This window comes from Vicugna pacos, chromosome 6, assembly GCF_048564905.1.
Source record: "Vicugna pacos chromosome 6, VicPac4, whole genome shotgun sequence".
NCBI classification, from domain to species: domain Eukaryota; kingdom Metazoa; phylum Chordata; class Mammalia; order Artiodactyla; family Camelidae; genus Vicugna; species Vicugna pacos.
Genome location: NC_132992.1, coordinates 79,430,169 through 79,452,827, shown reverse-complemented (window position 1 = coordinate 79,452,827; position 22,659 = coordinate 79,430,169). Strand labels below are relative to the sequence as shown.

The window sequence follows — 22,659 nt, the reverse complement described above, 5'->3', positions numbered from 1 at the left end:
GATACAACAAAAAAAGAAAGAAATGGCAGACACATTGAAAAAGGAAGAAATATTGTCTGTATTTGTAAATGAAATGATTTTCTGTATCAAAATTCATTCCCAAGGAATCTACAAAATTATCTCCTGGAACTAATAAATTCAGCAAGTTGTAGAACACAAGATCCTCATGAAAAAACCAATCACATTTATATATACTAACAATGTACATGTGGAAACCAAAATTAAAAATAAACTACCATGTATGTCTCTCCAACAAAAGGGCACACTTAGGTGCGTACTGGACAAAACATATACAGAATCTGTGTGCTGAAGAATTGCACTATTACTATTGGAAGAAGTCAAAGAAGACATAAAGAAATAGAGAAATGTATTTATGAACTGAAAGACTCAACATGGTAAAAATGTCAGTTCTACTTGGATATATCTATAGGTTTAATAAAATTTCTATCAAAATTCCAGCAAGAATTTTTTTTAGAAATAAGTTTATTCTAAAATATATGCGATAAGGCACAGGTCCTAGAAAAGCAAAAACAATCTTGGCAAAGAAAGATAGAGTGGGAGGAAACACTGTACTTGATATTCTGGTTTATTACAAAGCTACAGGAATCAAGACACTGTTACCATCAGAGAGATAAGCATGTGGATGATTGGAACAGGATAAAGAACTCAGAAACAGGCCCACCCAAATATGCTCAAACAATTTTGACAAACTTGCAAAAACAATTCAATTTTGGAAAGATAGGTTCACCAACAAATGTGTTGAGCACCTGGACATACGTAAGTTAAAAAAAAAGAAACCAACCTTGACCTAATTCTCATGCCTTATGCAAAAATTAGCTCAATATGGATCATAGACTGATTTTATAAAAAGAAAAGACACATGAGAAAAATCTTTGAGACAAAAGTTTGGGGAAGAATTCTTAGATTCGACACCAAAAGCCCAATCCATAAAAGCAAAATTGGATAAATGTGATCTCATCAAGATTGAAAACATTTTCTCTGCAAAAGCCTGAAGAATTTGAAAAGACAGTCTATATATGTGTAGAAAATATTTGCAAACCATATATCCACCAAAGATCTAGAGTCTAGGATATATTTTAAAACTCTCAAAACTCAATGATAATAGACATTTCACTCAAATGATGCTGCATCTGGGCACTGAAGAGGATATAGCAAATAAGCACATGAAAAAGTGTTCAATACCATCAGTCATCAGGGAAATGCAAATTAAAACTGTATGAGTTACTACTGCATACCTATCAGAATGATTAAAAGACAAAATAGCGATAACATCAAATTCTGGTGAGAATTCAAAGAAACTCTGTCACTTATACATTGCAGGTGGGAAGATAAAATGATATAGCCATTCCAAAAAATGTTTGTGCTTTCTTAAAAAAGAACTAAGCATACAGCTACTATATGTCAGTGATTGCACTTCTGGACATTGACTTCAGAGAAATGAACACTTCTGTTCATACAAGACTCCGTACCGTCTGTACCAGTTTTATTCAGAAGAGCCCAAGACTGGAAGCAACTCAAATGTTCTTCAACAGGTGAATGTTCAAACTGTGTTGTAGCCACACTACGGGATACTTCTTGGCAGTAAAGAAGTATCTACACAGAAGACTCTATTGATACCTGTAACAGCTTGGGTCCATCTTCAGGGAATTATGCTGAATGAAAAGCACCATTGCCAAAAGGCTACAGACTGTATGATTCCATTTACAAAGCCCTCTTACAAAGCAAAATCTAGAAATGGAAGGCAGATCAGTGGCTGCAGAGATTAGGGGTAAAGTTGGCAGAGGAGAGGTGGGTGTGTCATAAAAGGGCAACCCTGGGGATCCCTGAGGTGATGAAACTGTTCTGAATCTCCACTGTGGTGGTGGTCACATGAATCTACACAAATGATAAATTGCATACAACTTAAATCACACACACACACACACACACACACCCCTACAAGTAAAACTGTTGAAATCTGAAGAATATTGGTAGATTGTATTGATATCAGTATCCTGCCTGTGATATCATGGTAGTCTTTCAAAATGTTACCATGGGGGAAATGGTAAAATGTACAAGGAATCTCCTCGCATTGTCTTTTATAACTGGTATACCTGCACATGGGCAATGAAAGACAGGAGAGATTCTTGTAACCATCTTTGGAAACAATCTACCAAGTTTCTTTCTTATTCATGCAAAGTTCAGAGTCACTGTGGACGTTCATAATTGACATAAGTTCTCCTCCAATGGTGATTTAGGCTTCTTTCTTCTTGAGACGCCATCACTTTTAACGGACAGCTTCGACATGAGTTAGCACAAGTGGACTGAATGTATAATATATACGCAGGATAGGGCTCGGGACTTTTTCATGGGTTAGGCCTAGAACTATCCAAATTTCCTTTCCATTTTCCTATTATTTTGAGAAATTTTCATCCTATAATTTAGATAATAATACTGCCTGATGAATAACAATTTCAACTCCCAAAACTCAATTCTAAAAACGTGCCAAGATTTGTCAAAGTGTAAAGCTCAATTTTTTGACAGAGTAAGATTTCTCATCATCTATATTTAACTTAAGATTCAGACATTTGATTTTAAAAGATATGGATTTCACTAATCCCTTGAATGCAACTTGTATTCCATTGACGAGAAGTCCATCATTTGCCAACATAACTAGAAGAGAAAAGGTAATGTAATCTTACAGTGGTGGAAAAGTTACAGATTTCAGAATTTGTAGTGATCAATGAACACTCTCTCACACAAGATGTTTGGACACAGGCCACAGAGAAGGTTGGATCTAGTTTTCCCCCGAATTACCTATAATTTTCAGGCCAAAAGTGCACCTCAGTAACTCTAAATGCCATGCAAGTGTCCCAAGTTATTGCTGCCACACTCAAGAGCTACATACCACACAAAGAAGCCCAGTGGAAAATCATCTCCATTATATTTAAACAAGACTACATTTAGAAATAAAAATTAGCATATTATGGCATTACAGTATTAAAAAAGACTGTTAATTTGCTAATAAGAAAAACAAGTTTGATTTTCTCAAGCAGGGAACATAGTTAACTGGAGTTTTACATACTCATAAACATTGCTTCCTAGCATTTGCTTGACTCTAAAACAAGATAAATGTTCCATTTATAAGACCTATGGTCAAGTTTGTAGTTCTGTTTTGGGCCATAGTCATCTAATACCTATATTTTCTGTGTTCAAATGAAATTATATGAACAAGTCCTTTAATAATCCTTTTTTGTTATAAACAAATAGGGTGTTGACATAATTTGAAACTAAAATGAATCTTCTTTTTTTTAACATTTTTTATTGATTTATAATCATTTTACAATGTTGTGTCAAATTCCAGTGTTCAGCACAATTTTTCAGTCATTCATGGACATATACACACTCATTGTCACATTTTTTCTCTGTGAGTTATCATAACATTTTGTGTATATTTCCCTGTGCTATACAGTGAAACTAAAATAAATCTTAACCAAAATTCTATTAGGCGAAAACTGTGGTTAATTGTAGGAAGTGTTAATAGATATTATTCATGTAGAATGTCTTAGCTTCTCTACAAGTTGAACTTACTACAAATCAAGGAGCCAGGTAATATTTCAAGACTACAAACAGAGACTCTCAAACATTTAAGACAGCAGTTTGGGGAAAAAAAATAGTATATATCTAGTTTAAATGTTTGACAACTTGCATCAAATCGTAAGACTCAGATCTGAAGAGAAAACTCTACCTAGGGAAATAAAGTGGTAGCACTGAATTTTAGCTTTGATTTCAAGGACAGTCCCTTTTCTCGTTTATAATGCCATAATGAGACACACACAAAGCAAACAGACGTCTATATGAAAAACAAAGCAGCCAACGCTTTGTTAATGCCCATGTTTTCAATATGTACTTCACAGAATTGAATTCTGCTTGTAGCCAATAAATGCATTTCTCCTTCCAAGCTATCCCATTTCACATATGTCTTCAGATGTCCTTATCAGGACTCTCCCAAAAGATGAATTAAGTGGTCACATATTTCATATAGTTTGAGAACTGATGTTGAAAGACTGTACATCTCAAAATAAATCTTCCATCTGCCTTCTAAACTCTGTGAAACTTCATTATTTCAGCTCTATCCCTTACTCACAGTATTTGTGTTTCAAAAATGACTGTTAACACGCAATTAACACTGAAGGCAATTTTGGATAATAATATTACTATATCTCTTTAGATGGGTGTCTGCGATTTACAGAATTAGGATTGGCCAAAATCTTTGGAAAGCCTTTAAAAGATTATATTTGGGCACAAAAATACATAAAGAAAAACTGTTAGAAGTGTGAGGTGCATTTGAAAGATTCTGAGCTCTAATTAAGATCTTTATATAGCTTTCTTAGCCCTTTTAGGTCAAATAGATGGGGATAATTAGAGAATGCAAATATCACATCAGTATATTTGATTTAATGTATGGATGGACTTTGGGCCCCACAAACATAGCATTGCAGCACCATGTTAATCAGCTAATGTTAGGCTGATGCCTAACAACCAGTCCAAAATTTTAGTGCCGTATAAAAGTAAACACATATTCCTAATGTGTCTTTAGATCACTGCTGTGTTCATCTCAGCTGTACTCATCTCCTGCACGTGTAGCTTGGCTGGTGGTCAGCAGACTTAGGATGAGCTTGCTTGAGCTTAGAATCTTGAGTCAGGTCTGAGTCCCGCATCGCTCAGCCTCTTTGGACCTGGGGCAAGTTAGCGTACCTTCTCGTGGCAGTGGTAGCAGCACGAATGGCAGGTGGAAACCCATAAGTGCTTTTTAAGACTTGATGTTGCATCCAGCTCACTCTTTCTACCTGCATTTCATTGACCAAATAAGACAAGGCTGAACCTAAATTCAAGAGAAAGAGTACATACACTTATTTTTTTTAATTCTTATTTTTATTGGAGTGTAGTTGATTTGCAATGTTAGTTCCACATATACAGCAAAGTGATTCACTTATACATATATATACATGTATATTGTCTTTTCATGTTCTTTTCCATTACAGCTCATTACAAGAAATTGAATCTAGTTCTCTGTTTTATATAGTAAGTCCTTATTTTATGTATAGCAATGTGTATCTGTTAATCCCAAACTCCTAATCTATCATTACCACCCCCACCACCAGCTTCCCCTCTGGTAAACACAATTTGTTTTCCGTGGAGTTCCTTAAAATCTAAAAATAAATTTACCATATGGTCCAGCAACCCCACTCCTGGGCATACATCCAGAGTAAACTGTAATTTGAAAATGCACATGCACCCCAATGTTTTCAGCACCACTATTTACAATAGCTATGACATGGAAACAACCTATATGTCCATCGGCAGATGAATGGATAAAGAAGATGTGATATATATATGTACACACACACACACACACACACACACACACACACACACACACACACTGGAATATTACTTAGCCATAAAAATGAAATAATTCCATTTGCCATAACATGGATGGACCTAGAGATTATTATATTCAGTGAAATAAGTCAGACTGAGAAAGACAAATATCATATAACGTCACTTATATGTAGAATCTAAAAAAAAAAGATACAAGTTTTATGTATAAACCATGAATTTGGTGACTGGACCAAACTCAAAATCAATAGAGTATGGAAACAAAGTCCTCCAATGGGAGCATGTATTAGAGCAGGAGAAGAAGTAAATGTTTTTTATCATTAGCATACTATAAGAACCTTTTTAAACATCCATGGATTGTTCACCGTATTTAATCATGAACTTTGCAGCAAAGTCAATCTCAACAAACAGGTCAAAGAAAAAACTTTTTAGGTCACCCTTTTTGACCATGAAGCAATATGACTGGATATGAGTCACAAAAATTTATACCAAAAAAATAAGTTCTAGAGGACTCCATAATTGGCATACTGTGGTAAGTGAGGTAAATAGAAAATTACTATTTCCAGCAAGTTGTTCAGTGCTCCAAGCATATGGTTTATTCAGATTGAAAAAAAAGACTCTTCACTTAAACTCTGTTAACTCCATAGAAAAATTTAACTGAGTTGCCTAAAAATGCAATGGACCACTGGGAAGACTGCATTTTACCTGTCACAAGAGAGGCTCTGGGATGTTGGTCCAAATAGGAAGTTGCCAGACTATGATAAAGTGTCATTCATCCACAGCAAGCTAAAATAAATATAGTGGCTTTTCCACAAAGTTAAATTTATTCAATTTCAAGAACTGCCCTTATTCTGAGGTTCGATTCTTCCTGTATTTAATCGTTAAAATGCTCTCTCCATTTTAATGGAACGTTTGCGGGCCCAGCGGGCAGCGGTTTTTGAACCTTGTCAAATGTTACACAATTTCACTTGTTGCTGAAATCCAAAAGTCTGAAAGCCTTCATTCCATTTTTACACTTTTTGTTCTGAGCTCTCAGGAAAGAGAAGAATTGGCTGGTTCTGCTCAGTAATGGATCTTTGGCATCAGCAGCCCGTACTTAGGTACCCAGTGATTATTTTGAAGAAAAGAAATGACAGAGTGCCGTGCTGGCAGAGACTGGCTAACAGCTCACCAGTTCTGTTTTCCCTTCTCCTGGGGAATAGCTGTCCCACCCCTTCTAGCCTTCTCGCCATGAGGTGTAGCCAGAGACGGTGCAATCACTAGCCTGTGGGTGGAAGTGATGTTTGACACCCCCGGAGCTGGCCCTTTCAGTTCTCTCATGTCTCTGTAGCTGTTCTTGCATCTGTTGGCCAGATCTGGTTGATTTATTTTTACACTTTTATTTCTTGGTTATGAATGTGGGCAGAGCCATGTGAGTCAGTCACTGAGCATCCATTTCCCAGAGAGCACTAGATTAAGGCATTGGCTCTTGTACTAATTATGGAACCCTTGGGTTGCAAGAAAAATGATATAAAATTTCAGTGTAGGCTGAGGGAGACTGACCAAAGATGTATCCAGTATCTCTTGGAGCTGGAGCCATGCCAGGAGGAACAAAAGAATCCCATGTAATTAAAAAAATTAGGACATAGTCCTTTTTTTGCCTTATAATTGAGGCAAAAAGATACTGATTTCAGTTAGTGTGTTAGGTTGGTAATGAAAAGAATGTTAGAAAATATTTTTAATGAGCTACTACCGATGTACCTCTACATAACTAAAACTTCTAAGCAGAAATGACAGGTCAGTGGTTTCTTGTTTCCAGCAGAAGTGTTTAAGCTCAATAAATTGTCCATTCCGCTGAAATCCTACTGGACAGATATACAGTGTTCCCTCAGTAACTTGCCTCCAAGTTCAGGTAATAGTCACGGTTTCAAAGATAAAGATTACTATTAAATTCCTTAGTACCATGGTTGTAACATCATGTTAGGTTTCTTCTGGACATGGAAGATCACCCTCTTTTTTCATAGCCTATCAAAGTCAACTCAAAGGAAGCATTCACAAAGGTGCACTCCTGCTGTAACACTGAAATATCATTCACAAAGAATCACTTTCTTCCCCTGATGCTCTTTCCATCAGATGATTGGGTGGTTATAAGGATACAGGGATTCAGGCAAATTGTTCTATCTATTCTTCTCTCAACCAATGTACCAACTTGATTTCCATTATTTTCGGGTTAAAAGTTTTTTTTTTTTTCATTTTCAGCAGATTCTGAATTCTCTTATCACTTACACGTGAAACAGAATCTAGTTTTGAATGCAGCCCCTAAGCTGCTTAGAGGAAATTTCTGAAAGGTTTTATATACTGATATTCCGAAATAAAGGATGAACAAATGTCTTGTCTAGCAGACAATCACTTAATGGAGCTGAAAAGAACAGCCTGATAGACTGGGTACTTTCAGATAATAGCTTTGTGGCTCTGAAAAAAATAAACCTATGGCACGAGCCATGATTGAAATTACATGGGCTACATGCAACATCTTCCTGGCCATATTGGAGACTTGAAGGTAACAATAATAGCTATCATTTATTGAAGGTCTGATCTTTCTAAGTCATCTCTAACTATCTCTAAGTCCTGTCTCTTTCCACAAGCTGTGCACTACAGCTCCTGACTTACAGATGGAGCTGCAGTAGAAAAGGTAACTTCGTCTAGGTCATAAAGGCAATAAATTGTTAGGCCAGGATTCAAACTCAATTTCTGGTCTTTTTTCCATAGTACCGTGGAGAATATCTCACAAAATCATGGTGGTAAGATGGCCAAAGGGCTTATTTGAAGCAGTGTGAGTGTTTGGCTTGACTGTACATGGCCTTCTTTCATAGAACCATGTGCAAAGTATATTTTTCTTTTAAAAAGCTTCAGTTGCCATAGATGGTGGGTTTAAGTCAAACCAGCGTATAAAGTGATCTGCATTTTTCTGGGTAAACATTTAGGTTTGGATTTAATGTATGGGTTTACTCATCCAGCTGCTCCCCCAGGCAGTTACAGTCCTGGGGCGGGGACATCATGGGACTCCAGCTCTCTTCCCTTACGTCAGTTCTCAGCAGTTAACAGGAGCCCAAGCCCGAGAGGTGGGTGGAGGTCCGGGCTGGAGGCTTAACCAATCTTTAGTTGGCTTCTAATTATCATAGAATGTTAGACTTGGAAAGACATTGAAGATCACTTTACGGAATTTCCTGATTTGGGAGACAAAATTCAAGACTAAAAGGTAACGTTTTATGCTCAAGACCACATCATGGGTAAGTAGCAAAGCTTGCGTTGTTCGACTCCTAGTGAAGTTCTCTTTCCACTCTCCACTAAGATATGTGCTATCTGGATCCTGAGGAAAAGGCATATTATTTTCAAGGAAATTGCTTCATTTTTCCACATGTGTGTCATGACTGGTGAGAGTCATATGAGCCAGGAAAGACAGATTCTGCAACTATGTGCATGATAAACAGCTTGATCCGAGTATGTGTTTTATTTAGTATTTTTATCACAATTCTTGGCATTTTTTTCATCGATGAATCATGAATGCCTTTGCTGATGGTATTTTAGTGGCCGATTCTTGGGAAATTTTAAGATAGCACCACTCAGAAGTTGGGTTACGCAAGTTATGCAAGAGTTGGGTTCTTACAGGATGTTCTGCTTTGTGATGTGGCCATGATGAAGGTGGTTTTAATGCAGGGATTGGCAGATTGAACCCTGGGTGTGTTCGTGTAAATCTTTAGTAACACCGCATTCTGTGAGGTCTGAAAGGGCTCAATTTGCTGAACTGATCAAATGAACCAAAAACTTAACTTCATATTGTTTGTTTTTTCTAGCTAATTAGAATTATGTTAGCATTACTGTATTTTTTTTTCTCATTTTTCCCAAAGGCGTGCACACACACACACACACACACACACACACACACACTCGTATGTATCTCGTGAACCTTAATAACAAAATATATCAGGTCAAGCAATTGCAAAGGTATTCTCTGGAGTGATGAAATATACCTTGTATATTATTTTCTGTGCTTTTTTCCACATTCAAATTCCTCCTCTGGCAAATCTCATTTCCCCAAAAAGGAAGAAAATGTATTTCACCTTTACCTGATGTCCATTAGTAAAACAACTATCACAATGATCCTTTTTTTTCACACCACCATAAAGTAACATAAAGCCTCAAAATCTCACACAAAGCAAAGACAAAGTCTATTTTAAATACACTTCGGTAGAATTCCCTGACATCGCCGATCATTTTTCTCTTCTTGTGAAAGGCAAAGGGGGAAACCACTGAACGGGCGAGCTGCAGCCGGCACCAGCCTCTCACAGAGCCGTTAGTCAGTGTCAGCAAATGAAACTGACAAAAGCATCTGGATGAAAGATTGAGTAATTATTTTTCTGTGTTAATGGCCCTTTATTTGTGGTTTTTATGCCTATGTTTGTTAACAGTAATTGCCTCTCCTCCTCTGTTTATTTTTAATGAGTCCCTTAAAAATGGAGCACTAACTACTGTAGGATTTATTCTCATTTTGTTTACCGTAGAAAGAACAGCGGACAAAACAGGACTCTGTCTCCTTAAACGGATAGCTGATGCTGTGCATGAATGTTAGAGAATGAAAAGAAAAGAAAAAAAAAAAACCTTTGAAAGTATGTGCATGGAATTTTGAAAATGGAAAAGCAGTCAATGCACTGCACTATTTGTGAGCTGGGTCTCAGTAATCCACGGAGATTTAGTTTTATACAATTATTTTTTTCTCTTGGTTTTAGAGTGCTCATGGAAGAATATAAAATAGGCTCTTTATAATACAAAACAGATCACATTTCTCAGCATATTACAATGTTCTGGACCTTCCTCCCGTCACTACATTATATTAAACTCCCTGAGGTCAGGAATCAAAGGAATCTCAGTCATCTTTGTGTCATCAGTACTTAGGACATACTTTGTAGGTAATAAATATTCCACTTTGAATAAAATGTGGCTACAATTAACTTCCAGACTGAGCAAATAAAATTACAGAAGCATATTTTATAGAACATGTCCAAAATATAAGCAATTCAATTTATACTGGATATTTTTATAATTTGGAAAATATGCATTTGTTTATCTGTACACGTGTGCATTAATTTCCTGGGGCTGTTGCAACAAATTACCACAAACAGGTTGTTTTAAAACAATAGGAATTTATTCTCTCAAAATTCTGGAGGCCAGAAACTTAAAGACGAAATGTTCTCAGGGTTATGTTTACTCGAAAGGCTCAAGGAGGAATCCCTCTTTGCATTTTCCAGTCTCCAGTGGTTCACAGCTGTCCTAGGTGTGGCTGGACTTGAAGCTGCACCCCTGCAGTTTCTGCCTCTGGATTCACGTGGCCACTTTCCTCTCCATGTCCTGTGTCTGTTTTTTTATGTACAAGGACACTGGCCATTGGATTAGAACCCACCTTAACCCTGTATGACATCACCTTATCTATATCTGCAAAGAACTTATTTTCCAAATAAGGGCACATTCCTTTTTTTTTTTCTCCTACCTTTATTTAGGTACATTTGACCAATGGATTTGTAATATATTTCAAGTATAAATGTGATGATTTCCTATAGATATTCATTGTGAAAGTATTCTTATAATTTTATTAACACATCCATCACTTCACATATTTACTATCAACTTATTTCTTTCTTTTTAATTTTAGAGTTTTTTGTTTGTTCATTTGTTTTTGGTGAGAACATTTAAGTTCTACTTTCTCAGCAAATTTTAAGTATATAATGTAGTGTTATCAACTACAGCCACCTTCTTGTACATTTGGTTCTCAAATCTTATTCATCTTTTAAGTGAAAATCTGTACCCTTTTACCAAACTCTCTCCACTTCCCACAACTTTTAGCTCCTGGCAACCACCATTCTACTCTGTTCCTATAAATGAGACTTTTTTTTTATGGTAAGTACAGTGATAGCACACAGTATATCATACAGTATTTGTCTTTGTCTGTCTTATTTCAATTAATACCCTCCAATTTTATTCATACTGTCACAAATGGCAGGATATCTTCTTTTTAAAGGCTGCATAATATTCTCATGTGTGTATATCCCACATATTTATCCAATCATCCTTTGATGGACACTTACGTTGCTTTCATAGCTTGATGATTGTAAATAATCCTGCAATGAACATGGAAGTGCAAATATCTCTTGGAGATAGTGGTCAACTTTTATTTGTACATGTACCCAGAAGTGGGATTGCTAGATCATATGGTAGTTCTATTTTTAATTTCTTTAAGAACCTTCATCCTGTTTTCCACAGTGGCTGTACTGGTTTACATTCACACCAGCATTTGTTACCTCTTGTCTTTTTAATAATGGGCATCTTAACAAGTATGAGGTGATATCTCATTGTGGATTTGATTTGCATTTCCCTGATGATTAGTGACGTTGAGCATCTTTTCATGTACCTGTATGTCTTTTCTGAATATCTCTATTGAAGTGTTTTGCCCACTTTAATTGGATTATTTGCTCTTTTGCTATTGAGTTGTACGAGTTCCTTTTATAACTTGGATATTAACTCCTTATCAGATATGGGGTTTACAAATATTTTCTCCCATTCCACATGTTGCCTTTTCATTTTGTTGATGGTTCCCTCTGCTGTACAGAGGCTTTTTGGTCTGATGTAGTCCCATTTGATTATTTTTGCTTCTGTTGTCTTTGCTTTTGGTACCAAATCCAAAAAATCATTCTGAAGACCAATGCCAAGGAGCTGTGTTTTCTTCTATGAGTTTTATGGTTTTAGGTCATATGTTCACATCTTTAATCTATTTTGAGTTGATTCTTATGTATGATGTCAGATCTTTCAATCTATTTACAATACCATTAAAAAGAATAAAAGATTTAGAAATACATTTAGCCAAGGAATTGAAAGATCTCTACACTGAAAAGTAAAAAACAGCAATGAAGGAAATTGATGAAGGCTCAAATATGGTCACATTCTTTGGTTCCCACCAAACATGAATTTTTGAGGTGCACTATTCAACTCAGCACACCCTGGTTGAATTTAAATCCTGGCCATGTCACTTACTAGTTGTGAGACTCTGAGCAAGTTGCCTCATATATAAACTCAATCTCAGTTGCCTCGTATATAAAAGGATGACTATGATATCACTACCTACCTCTTGGAGCTGTAATGAGGTGTATCTGAACTAATATATGTAAAGCCTTCAGCACAACATCCAATACTGAATGAGCTCTACTAAACAGCATCTCTAAAATGAACGTTGTAGACAGTGTGATACGATTTTTATGATAACGTGCTTCAGGGAAGAACAGTGACAAAATGCTAAAGCAAAATTCCTACACATGGTTTCATGAGACACCAAGACACGCAGAACACCTATGCAAATCCTTAGAAAGATCTACGGGAACAACAGGTTAAGTTGAGTGATTGTTCATAGACTTCACTTTGGCTAACACATCATTCTAACAGAATCATCCCAAAAGCCTTGTTGTGTAATTTAAAAAATATATATATCCACAACAACTAAAAAAGGGAGAGTCCTTGATATGATGTCTTAGGTGGGGAGGCCATGCTGTGAGTGTTCCCAAGGGCACAGTTTGAAAAGAATGAAGTCAGGAGGATGGGTAGCATCCACTTCAAGGAGAGCTTTGTGGATACTGTTTCTTGCAATCAGATTGCTGACAAGAATGAGAGAGAATTGAAGGCTAAGAGCAGGTGCATTTTTACCTAAATGGACCTACCACAGAGAGTATCTAAGTTCTTCAGAAAGCAAAGCAACACCAGCAACAGCGGCAGTGATGATCCCAGTCATCTTGTGAGGGATTTGTGAACATATTCCCTGCATCCTTTCATTCAATCCTCCCAACTCTCTGAAGGACAGAATGTTAATCGCCCCATTTTTTTCCTGAAGATAAGCCCGAGGCACAGAGAAGCGAAATTAAGCAGTGAAATGCTACTCAGTGAATGGGAGAAAAACACATGGATACTAAGCATTCTGACACATGCCCACGATTTTTAACTTCAGTGATTCTTCATGACAATAGAAACACAGCAATGTTTTTGTACTTTCGGGATTGTAGGGAGGCTAAGGCACTCCCTCTTAGTGAGTGGTGTGACTTTAAGGATGAGATGTTGCCCAGCCAGAAGTGAGTGTAGGGGGTGCTAAATAACTAGAAAAGCTTAAATTTCTTCTGTCAACACCGTTTATCAAATACTTGCTCTGTGTCTTATTTGGAAATAGTATCTTTGCAGTTATAGTCATGACACTGTTATGCTGGGTGGAGGTGGGTCATAATACAAGACATCAGGAAAACAGAGGGAAGATGGCCGCGTGCAAACAGAAGCAGAAATTGATACAGCTTCAGTGCCAAGGTTGGCCACCAGAAGGCAGGAAGAAGCAGAAACAAGACATGCTGCTGGTTTTGACATTAGGCACCCAGAAACAGGGCTTTTCTGAGCCTTATTTTTCAAGGAGGTCATGTGACTTAGGAGACCATGCGTCTCTCAGATCCACTCAGGACTGAACACAAATGACACCCTCCTTTTTAGAGGCTCTCCAAAGGTTGAACAGCAGGGAAATCAGTTAAATTATGCAAATAATATAATATCACTAGAATTAAGATTATACATAGAAATGAAAATATGAACTGAATATCAAAACTGGGTTTTTTTTTTTTAGCGTGTGAGTTAAAGATTTGCTTGAATAGTCTACTCTTGCAGGCTGGGTTGAAAATGATTTCTTTTTTTTTTTTCTGTAGAAATTATATTCCTTTCTCATCTCACTCTCCATAAAATATTGATTGGAAAAATCCAGGATCAAACTAATGGTCAGGGTTCAAGTAGTTAATGTATTTGACTCAGAATATATTGTGAATCAAAGTAATTTTTTAACTGGTGCAAATGACTCATCAAAAAGAATCATGTAACTTAATAAATGTGTCTCTCTATTTAAGTTAAAACATTTGAGCTAAAATTAGCAGCATGTCTTGTCCTTTTTCTACATCTTAAAATGGTATAAACCACAGGTGAGATAAGTTTCCTTTGTGTGAATTAATTGCTTTTGGAGAGATGGACCAGCATAAAGCTACTCAAATTTAACAGATGTGGGTGTAAAGATAGGAGTGAAAGAACCGTAAAAGTTGGGAATTAATACTGACACAGTAAACCATTTGCAATCCCAAGGATGCTTTGAGATACATTTTCACCCTGCAATTTCCCCTTAGAAATCAACTAAGCAACTAAAACCAGATATCTACCCATCGTGCTCTTAACATAAATAAGCTCCTTAACATCATCTTTGTTTCCAGCAACCTTTTATCAGAAAAACAATTCCTAGATTATGAGGATATCATTCTCTGAAACCAAGGGAGGCAAGGGAAATTGGTGCTATTTTAATTTAATTTGTTTTGCTTTCTTCACATCTAATAAATGGGGTTATGTGTGTGTACGTGTGTGTGAGTGTGTATACACACTTAATTGCTTTAATAATTCGAAGAGAAAGGCAGTGTTAGAAGAGGTTCTTTGCAAATTCAGTTAACCCAGAAAAAAAAAAAAAATTGCCTAAGCACTTGAATAGGAAGAGAATGAGGAAAAACTTTCAACTGAAAACTATTCTTTGAGTGGGCCCTATTCTTCCAAGGGCCAGACCCTATATAATTATCTAGATCCAGAGGCTGAAGAAGACAGTTCCTGTCCTCAAGGAACTCAATCAGGACACGAAAATGTAGGCAGAAGCAGAACATTTAAAGTAGTATGTATGACAGGCAGTCGCCAGGGTAAGAAGTAACGTGGATCTGGGAAGATGAGATACTGGAAAAATAGCTTGGAGACAATGTCGAGAGTAACTCGATCGTAAGATCTAGAAGTTAATACTCGTTCTCTCTCTTTTATAGCTAAATAAGAAACAAGTTTTTTTAAAAAAACAACTATATTACAAGATTTACTTTTCTTATTTTTCGTCTGTGTATTTTCCATCTGTGCTATAGATGGAGTGTTTATGTCTCCCAAAAGTCAAATGTTGAAAACCTGATCTTTAACATGACGGTACTTTGAGGTGGTCATTGGGAAGTCTCATAAGAGAAGCTCATGAAAGTAATCTTGGCCCTTCTACCATATAAAGTTACAACAGAAGGACGAACTTCTGAGAAATGGGTCCTCGTGGGTCCTCATAAGACAGCAAATCTGCCAGCACCACCATCTTGACCTCCCAGCCTCCAGCACTATGAGAAATAAATGTTGGCTGATAAGCCACCTGCTTTTCTTGTTATAGAGACCCAAAGGGACCAAGCCGATCTGAAAAAATAGCCCTGAAGACAGGAATTTTATAAAATTCTGAAGTAGATCATGTTATTACTCTTACACGTTGATAAAGACAATTTTTTCTCATTTTAATGAACGGGCTACATTTTCAATTGTGATTTTGCTTTTCTGATCTTTGTTTCAAGACTTGCTCTCTCCTCTTTTCAACTTTATTTTAGGGTTTGAGTGAGAAGATTATAAACCGTGAGTGATAATGAGAAATTTAGCCTATGCAGAAGCACTCTGTGGGGATGCTGTGTCTCTGCGGCTTGCATATGTTTAACTGGCGGTGGGTGAGACAACAGAGGGTGCACTGAGGCTGTCATGTGGTCCTGAAACGAGGGCACATCCGCAGTGTCTCTTTCTTTAGCAACCAGCCAGCTCTGGGAGTTTCTTTCCCACAGCATTATCTGAATGTGTAAAAACACTGCATAAAACCTGTGAGCAACGATAACAGCCCTGCAAATCTGTATTTCCCCGTTTCTCTTGTAATTTTCAGTGTAAGTCCCAAGTTAAACCAAGCTGACCAGCGGGGGGCGCTCTCCTCAGGGACAGGCTGGGCGTGGGTCCTGAGTTTTCTGTGCGCCGGGCAAATCAGGAAGGTTTGTGTTTGGGTGTTTGCTTATTTGCATGTTTTTTCTTCTATTTCTTAACATTTATAAAATAGCAAATCAATAACAATTACATTTTGATTGTGGCGGTTGTCAGAATTGAAGCTTTGCTAGAAAAAAATAGTCTATTCCGTAGCAAAAAGGCAAGGTAGGAAGGGAGGCTTACGTGAGTGTTTCTCAAACTGCTTGGGGAGAATAACTAATTTTGAGCCTTTTTTCTTATAAATTTCCAACACATCAAAGACCAGGACTTCTGTAAAATCCAATAAAAGTTACTAGAAAATGAAATAAAAGACATGGAAAATATAAGCCTCCGATTTTTATTATTTGATTTAACAGACATATTTCTGTTCTGTCAAGCTGCTATGGAGGTTTCTAAACACCTACAATTTCTGTCCTTAGCTCTTCACATTTTGCAGAAAGGCTCCGGTCAGTGGACCACACTTGGAGCAGGACAGGCTTAGAGGATTCCGAAAGCAATCACAACATCCCAGAACAAACAATGAGTTTAAAAACCAAAAAAACAACAACAAAACCCCCCAAAAAAACCTATATAATAACACTTTGCTTAGTCAGAACTGCCATTGTTTCTCTGCATTAATTCAGGTTGCTTTCTGAGTTATCTAAAAGTAGAGAAAGTGTCTTCTAAGCACTAAAACAGTAACTGTTGGTGGAATTCAGAAATGAAAAGCTGTTTGTATTTGTGCGTGCGTGCATGTGTGTGCTAAGAATTGTATTGACCAATAGTTCATAATCCAAAGAAAAACCAGAATCTGCATGACATTTTCAGAAGTAACTTCAAAAGGAAACATATCCTCTGAAATGTTGGCGGCTGTATCTACTTGTTTTCAAATTCATCTTTGTGAAATTTGCAAATCTAAAATAGGTAGTTTTACTGGGTGATATTATTTCATTTTTCTTCTTTTCGACATTTTTCAGCAGCCAGCCTTTCCCTCCCTGAATTCTTTCCTCTGCCTCTTTCAAGTTTCTATTTCTTCTTATTGAATGACGAAGAAGTGGCTGATTGTCATTTTCTATCTCCATTTTTCCCTCCTTTCAAAACAACAGAGCTCCTAGTTGTGTTTTCCCCTGAATAATATTCGCAGAATAAAAACTCCATTCCCTATTTTCCCTTGCAGTCAAGTGCAACTTTGAGACTAACTGTAGACAATGGGATGCGAGCAGAAGGGTTGAGGCTAGATTCTGGGAACTATACTTGGAAGACCGCTGTCAATCACAATTTGCTCTGTTTTCTTCATTGACTCTACCTGACTTTTGGTGAGAATGAGGAACTCCATCCGTCTTTGGCTTTACTGTGGTCCTGGAAACGGGAATCACACTTGGTGGAATTAGATGGTACAAGGGTCTTTAACATCCTCAGATATCATCCCATCTCCATACCATTTCAGACAGATTTCTTCTGAAATCTTTGACCTTGGAAGAAAGCCAATTCCTGCCTTGTTTAATCAGCTGTTATTTAGCACCAAGCCTTATCCTAACTGATAGGAGTGATAATAATGGAAATGTATCACATTTCTGTGCTTTCCAACATGGTGGCCATTCATGTGGCTATTCAAGTTTTAGTTAACTTAAATAAGTAAAAATTAAAACACAGTTTCTCAGTCACCCTAGCCATGTTTTATGAGCTCAGTAGCCACATGGAGTTAGTGGCTGTTCTATCGGTCAGTGCAGAAATGGTAGAAATTTCCCTCTTCACTGAAATTTATTTTGGACAGCACAGATCTAGAGGGCATGACCTAGCTTAATCTTCTTAGTAACCAAGTAGATATTTACTAATTTTTTTTTTTAAACTTCTGTTAGGTAGTTAGCCAAGTTGGGGCACCAGGCAGATAAGGTGGAGGAGAGGAAGGATGGTCCAGAAGATGGCGGTATGCCCGCCTTCCACATAAAGGGGCTTTACTTTCTGTAAATGAGCGCCAGCAAGAAACTGATTAGAACTGATGGCTGCAACTGGTGATGGTAATGACAAATGGTAGCAACAAGGACCTAACTGGACATGACCCAATGCTCACTGTAATATAATTAGCATTGTGGGTTAGTTGTCCCCATGAGTTTTTCTGTGTGCATCATAGGTAAGGAAGGACATATGCAAAAGGGGATGAGCATGACTAAGCACTCCAGAGGCAGGAGTTGTCAATGAAGAGACCACCTCTAAATGAGGGTATAAGAGAAGGGCAGACAGAGACCATTGCTATTCACCCTTGGTTCAGCCCACCTCCCATTCTTGAAGGTGTAGTTTCCCATTGCTAATAAAAACTTTAAAATCTTTTGCTGCACAACACTTGCATCTCCCGTCTGAATTCTTACCTTTCTGGTAAGACAAGAGCTGGGATTTCCCCTTCCTCTTTTGGGGTAACATCTCTACATATTTAAAATTACCTATTTATTGAGTCATCTACATAAATCAAATAAATGTATGAAAAGAATAAAACTTCTATAGTAAATTTGGAGATAATTAAATATCTGGAGAACATTAAATAAATAAATGTTCATTATCTGAACATTATCCAGAATCATGCTCCTGGGAGAGACAGATATTAATTTCAGGGCTTCTTTCAGGGCCTGGAACAAACCACTCTGAGCTCTTCCACCCCACTCCGTCACCACGCAATTTTCACACTGATTATTTCAGGTGAAAGAGGACATCAAAGATGCCTACAGGGAAAAGGAGGGGAAGTGGAGCTGAGACACAATACATCTTGGTCAGCTTTTCGTTAGTAAAATAAAGTTGCAAACTGCGTTTCGCCTGCCTTTGGGGTAGTGGGAGACGAAAGAACTGATTTTATTTGTAGTATCCTCATTTCCTTTCTCTTTATTTTTCTCTTTTTCTGTTATTTGAAGTCACGTGCCTTATTTTCTGCGAAGCACTTGTGGCACCTGTGTATCGCAGCATGCTAAGACATTCAGAGGTTTGTCTGTGATGTCCTTTCCTTATGCGAGAGTGTGAGGAAGACATTTTCACAAAGAGGAAATGTGATATAATAACAGAAAGCTTAGAAGTTCATTATTAAAAATCATCAGCTTGCTATATATTTGTTGTTGGTTTTCTCCCATTAAAAATGTCCAGGTTACTGCTCCTTTATTCATACTGAATAGACTTCCTATTTTTTTTTTAATTTGCAAGTATATTCCTTCTCATAAGGACTGAGTTGAAAATTTGTTTTCAAAACCATTGTGGTGTACTTCATTATATAATGTGATTATGAAAATTGAAGACTTGTTTTCTTGGTGAACTAAATTTTTTCCCATTCCTTTTTCCTAATTGCAGGGGTAACCACACTAAACTTCATTCATATGGGAATGTATTAAAAACTTATTAAAACGTTGTTGGCTACATAGTGGAATCCAGTATATTAAAAATGCTTTCTTAGGCATATATTTGTGACTTAAGAGTTTAAAATATTTATTTTGCTTCAAGACATTTTCCTAAGGAAGGTGTTATGCTTTAATTAGTGTCCATGCTATTTGTTGCTATATCTCAACACTAAATCACGATAAACCATGGATTTCAGCCTAGAAAGACAATCATGATGTGATATAAAGAAAAGTGCACAGGATTAGGAAGACTTGAGTTTTCCTGGCTCCTTTTAAGTGTAGAATGTGATTAAGTTTATTAGCCTTTCTGGGACTCCATCAGATGAAGGCTGGATTGTTTATCGCCACGTGGTATTATGACAACGAAGTGTGGAAACTTACAGACTGTATTTCTCCGTAAGTATGCTCAGGCTGCCATAACAAAATACCATAGACAACGGAAATTTATTTTTTCACAATTCTGGAGGCTGGAAGTCAGGGTTCAGAGCTTCTGGTGAGAGCTTTCCTCCTGGCTTTCAGACAACCATTTCACATCGTGTGTTCACATGGCCTTCTGTCAACCTGTGTGTGCAAAGAAAGAGTGAACAAGCTCTCTTGATAAGTGCACTAATCCATTGGACCAAGCCCCATCTCCATCACCTCATCTAACCCCAGTCACCTCTCAAAACCCTGTCTCCAAATATCATCACACTGGGGCACTGGGACTTGACCATACGAGTTTAGGGGAAATATAAATCTTTAGTTCATGATAACCTGGCACACACGAGTAGGTGAGTAAGTGCTCAGACACTAAAAGAAAAGTGAACCATCCTGCAGGGATAGGTAAGACCTGCAAAATGAAAACAGTCACGATTACAGACATGTGTTTGAGGATTTCCCTTTTGGTGTGAACTAGTCCACCTAGACCAGAATTTCCTGGAGGGCCTTTGCAGGAACAGGAGCCCCAGAAGATGCCCAGAAAAGAAAACTGGGGTTCCATGTTCAATGACGCTTTAGAACATCTGCCTAAATAAGAAATGTTTAAAGTACTGTTTAAACCCAAATATCCTGAACTTATTTGACCACATGGTCTGTTCACAACCTAGTCTATCTAATAAAATAAAAGTTTTATGAAACACAATTCGGTTAACACTTCTATTTACCAGAATCTTAAACGTGAGGTTTTATCATATAGTCCAAAGATTTTTCACTTAGAAATTAAAGAGGAAGTAATTTGTTCATTCAAGATACACTTCTACCCATAATTGACCTTAAGGCAGGACTTGAAAGTCAAGGTTTTATGAGATTCCCTCATGTATATGTATATGTATGAATATATGTTTATGCAAGGCACATATACATATCTTAAAATATGTATATATATATATACACATAAACACATTTGCACGTACTCTATGAATTTATTACACATAGTCCCTCTATTGAGAAATAATTCAAGCCAATGCAAGCTTTGTTGAAAGTGATTTGTTTATCTTCTGCACAATATATCCATTGAAAACAGTAGCTAACACATTTGAAGAACTTGCTGTCCTTGTGCTAAGTGCTCTATGCGTATGCTTTTGTTTAATCCTCAAAGCAATCAGAGGAGGCAGGTTCTTCTATTAGTTCCCATTTTTAGATTTTGGAAATGGGTGCTTCAGAGACGGTAAATAGGGTGCTCAGAGTTGAGCATCCTGGAAGCGATCAGTGGAGATGCACCCTAAGTTGAGTCATGTCTTTGGACCATCCATCTCCTTTCCTTGAGTGTGAGCAAGACTGTCACTGACTTCTAAGCATAATATAACATGGCAGTGGGGAAAGGGATTTGCTGATTGAATTTATGTCTTTAATAAATTAATTTTAAGTTAATTAAAAAGGGAGATATCTATAATATAAATAATATGGATACTAAAGATAATACACAGGGTGTACACTTTTGTATCTGGCTTATGTTCAATATAATATTTTTGAGATTCACATATGTTGTTGCATGTATCAATAGTGTGTTTCTTTTTATTGGTGCATACTATTCCATTGTATAAATATACCACAACTTGTTTATCCATTCTCCCAATTATATAGTTTAAATTTATGTATATTATATATTACATATATATAAATTTATGTATATAGTACACATTTATGTATACTTATGCACATATGTATATTAAATTTATGTTACAGATTTCCAAAAAAGGGAGATTGTCTTGTGTGATCCCAACATAGATAAGAAAATGTCCTTCAAAAAGGAACCTCCCTTCAGCAAGTGGTTAGCCTGCTGACCTCAAAGAAGCAAATCACCATGAATTCCACAGTCATGGAGGACTGAATTCAGCCAATCTACAGAAGCTTGGAGGAGGACCTTGAGCTTCAGATGACAATGCAGCCCAGTCAAATCCTTGATTGCAGCCTCGAGAGACTGTGAATAGAGGACCCAGCCCTGAAGAGCCTGGTCTCCTGACAGAAGGAGCAAGATAATAAATGTGTGATGTTTTCTCTTTTTTTTTCTTTTTTGTTGAAGTACAGTCAGTTACAATGTGTCAATTTCTGGTGTACAACACAATTTCTGGTGTCCCAGCCATACATATACATACATATATTCATTTTCATATTCTTTTTCATTAAAGGTTATTACAAGATATTTAATATAGTTCCCTGTGCTATACAGAAGAAATTTGTTGAGGTTTTTTTTAAACCTATTTTTATATATAGTGGTTAACATTTGCAAATCTCAAACTCCTAAATTTATCCCTTACCATCCCCTCTCCCTGGTAACCATAAGATTGTTTACTATGTCTGTAAGTCTGTTTCTGTTTTGTAGATGAATTCATTAGTGTCTTATATTTTTCTTTTTTTAAGAGTCCACATATAAGTGATATCACATGGTATTTGTCTGTCTCTTTCTGGCTTACTTCACTTAGTAAGACAATCTCTAGGTCCATCCATGTCACTGAAAATGGCATTATTTCATTCCTTTTTATGGCTGAGTCATATTCCATTGTATAAATATATCATAACTTCTTTATTCAGTCAT

At 36.9% G+C, this 22,659-nt stretch overlaps 1 long non-coding RNA gene across 1 annotated transcript in view; it reads left to right on the top strand.

Moving 5' to 3' along the window:
• LOC140697167 (uncharacterized) overlaps positions 1-22,129 on the top strand; it is a 29,869-nt gene extending 7,740 nt beyond the window's left edge. The window contains exon 2 of the long non-coding RNA XR_012074008.1: positions 21,810-22,129. This is a non-coding gene — a long non-coding RNA (uncharacterized lncRNA). The remainder of the gene's footprint in view (positions 1-21,809) is intronic.
• Positions 22,130-22,659: the final 530 nt, after the last annotated feature.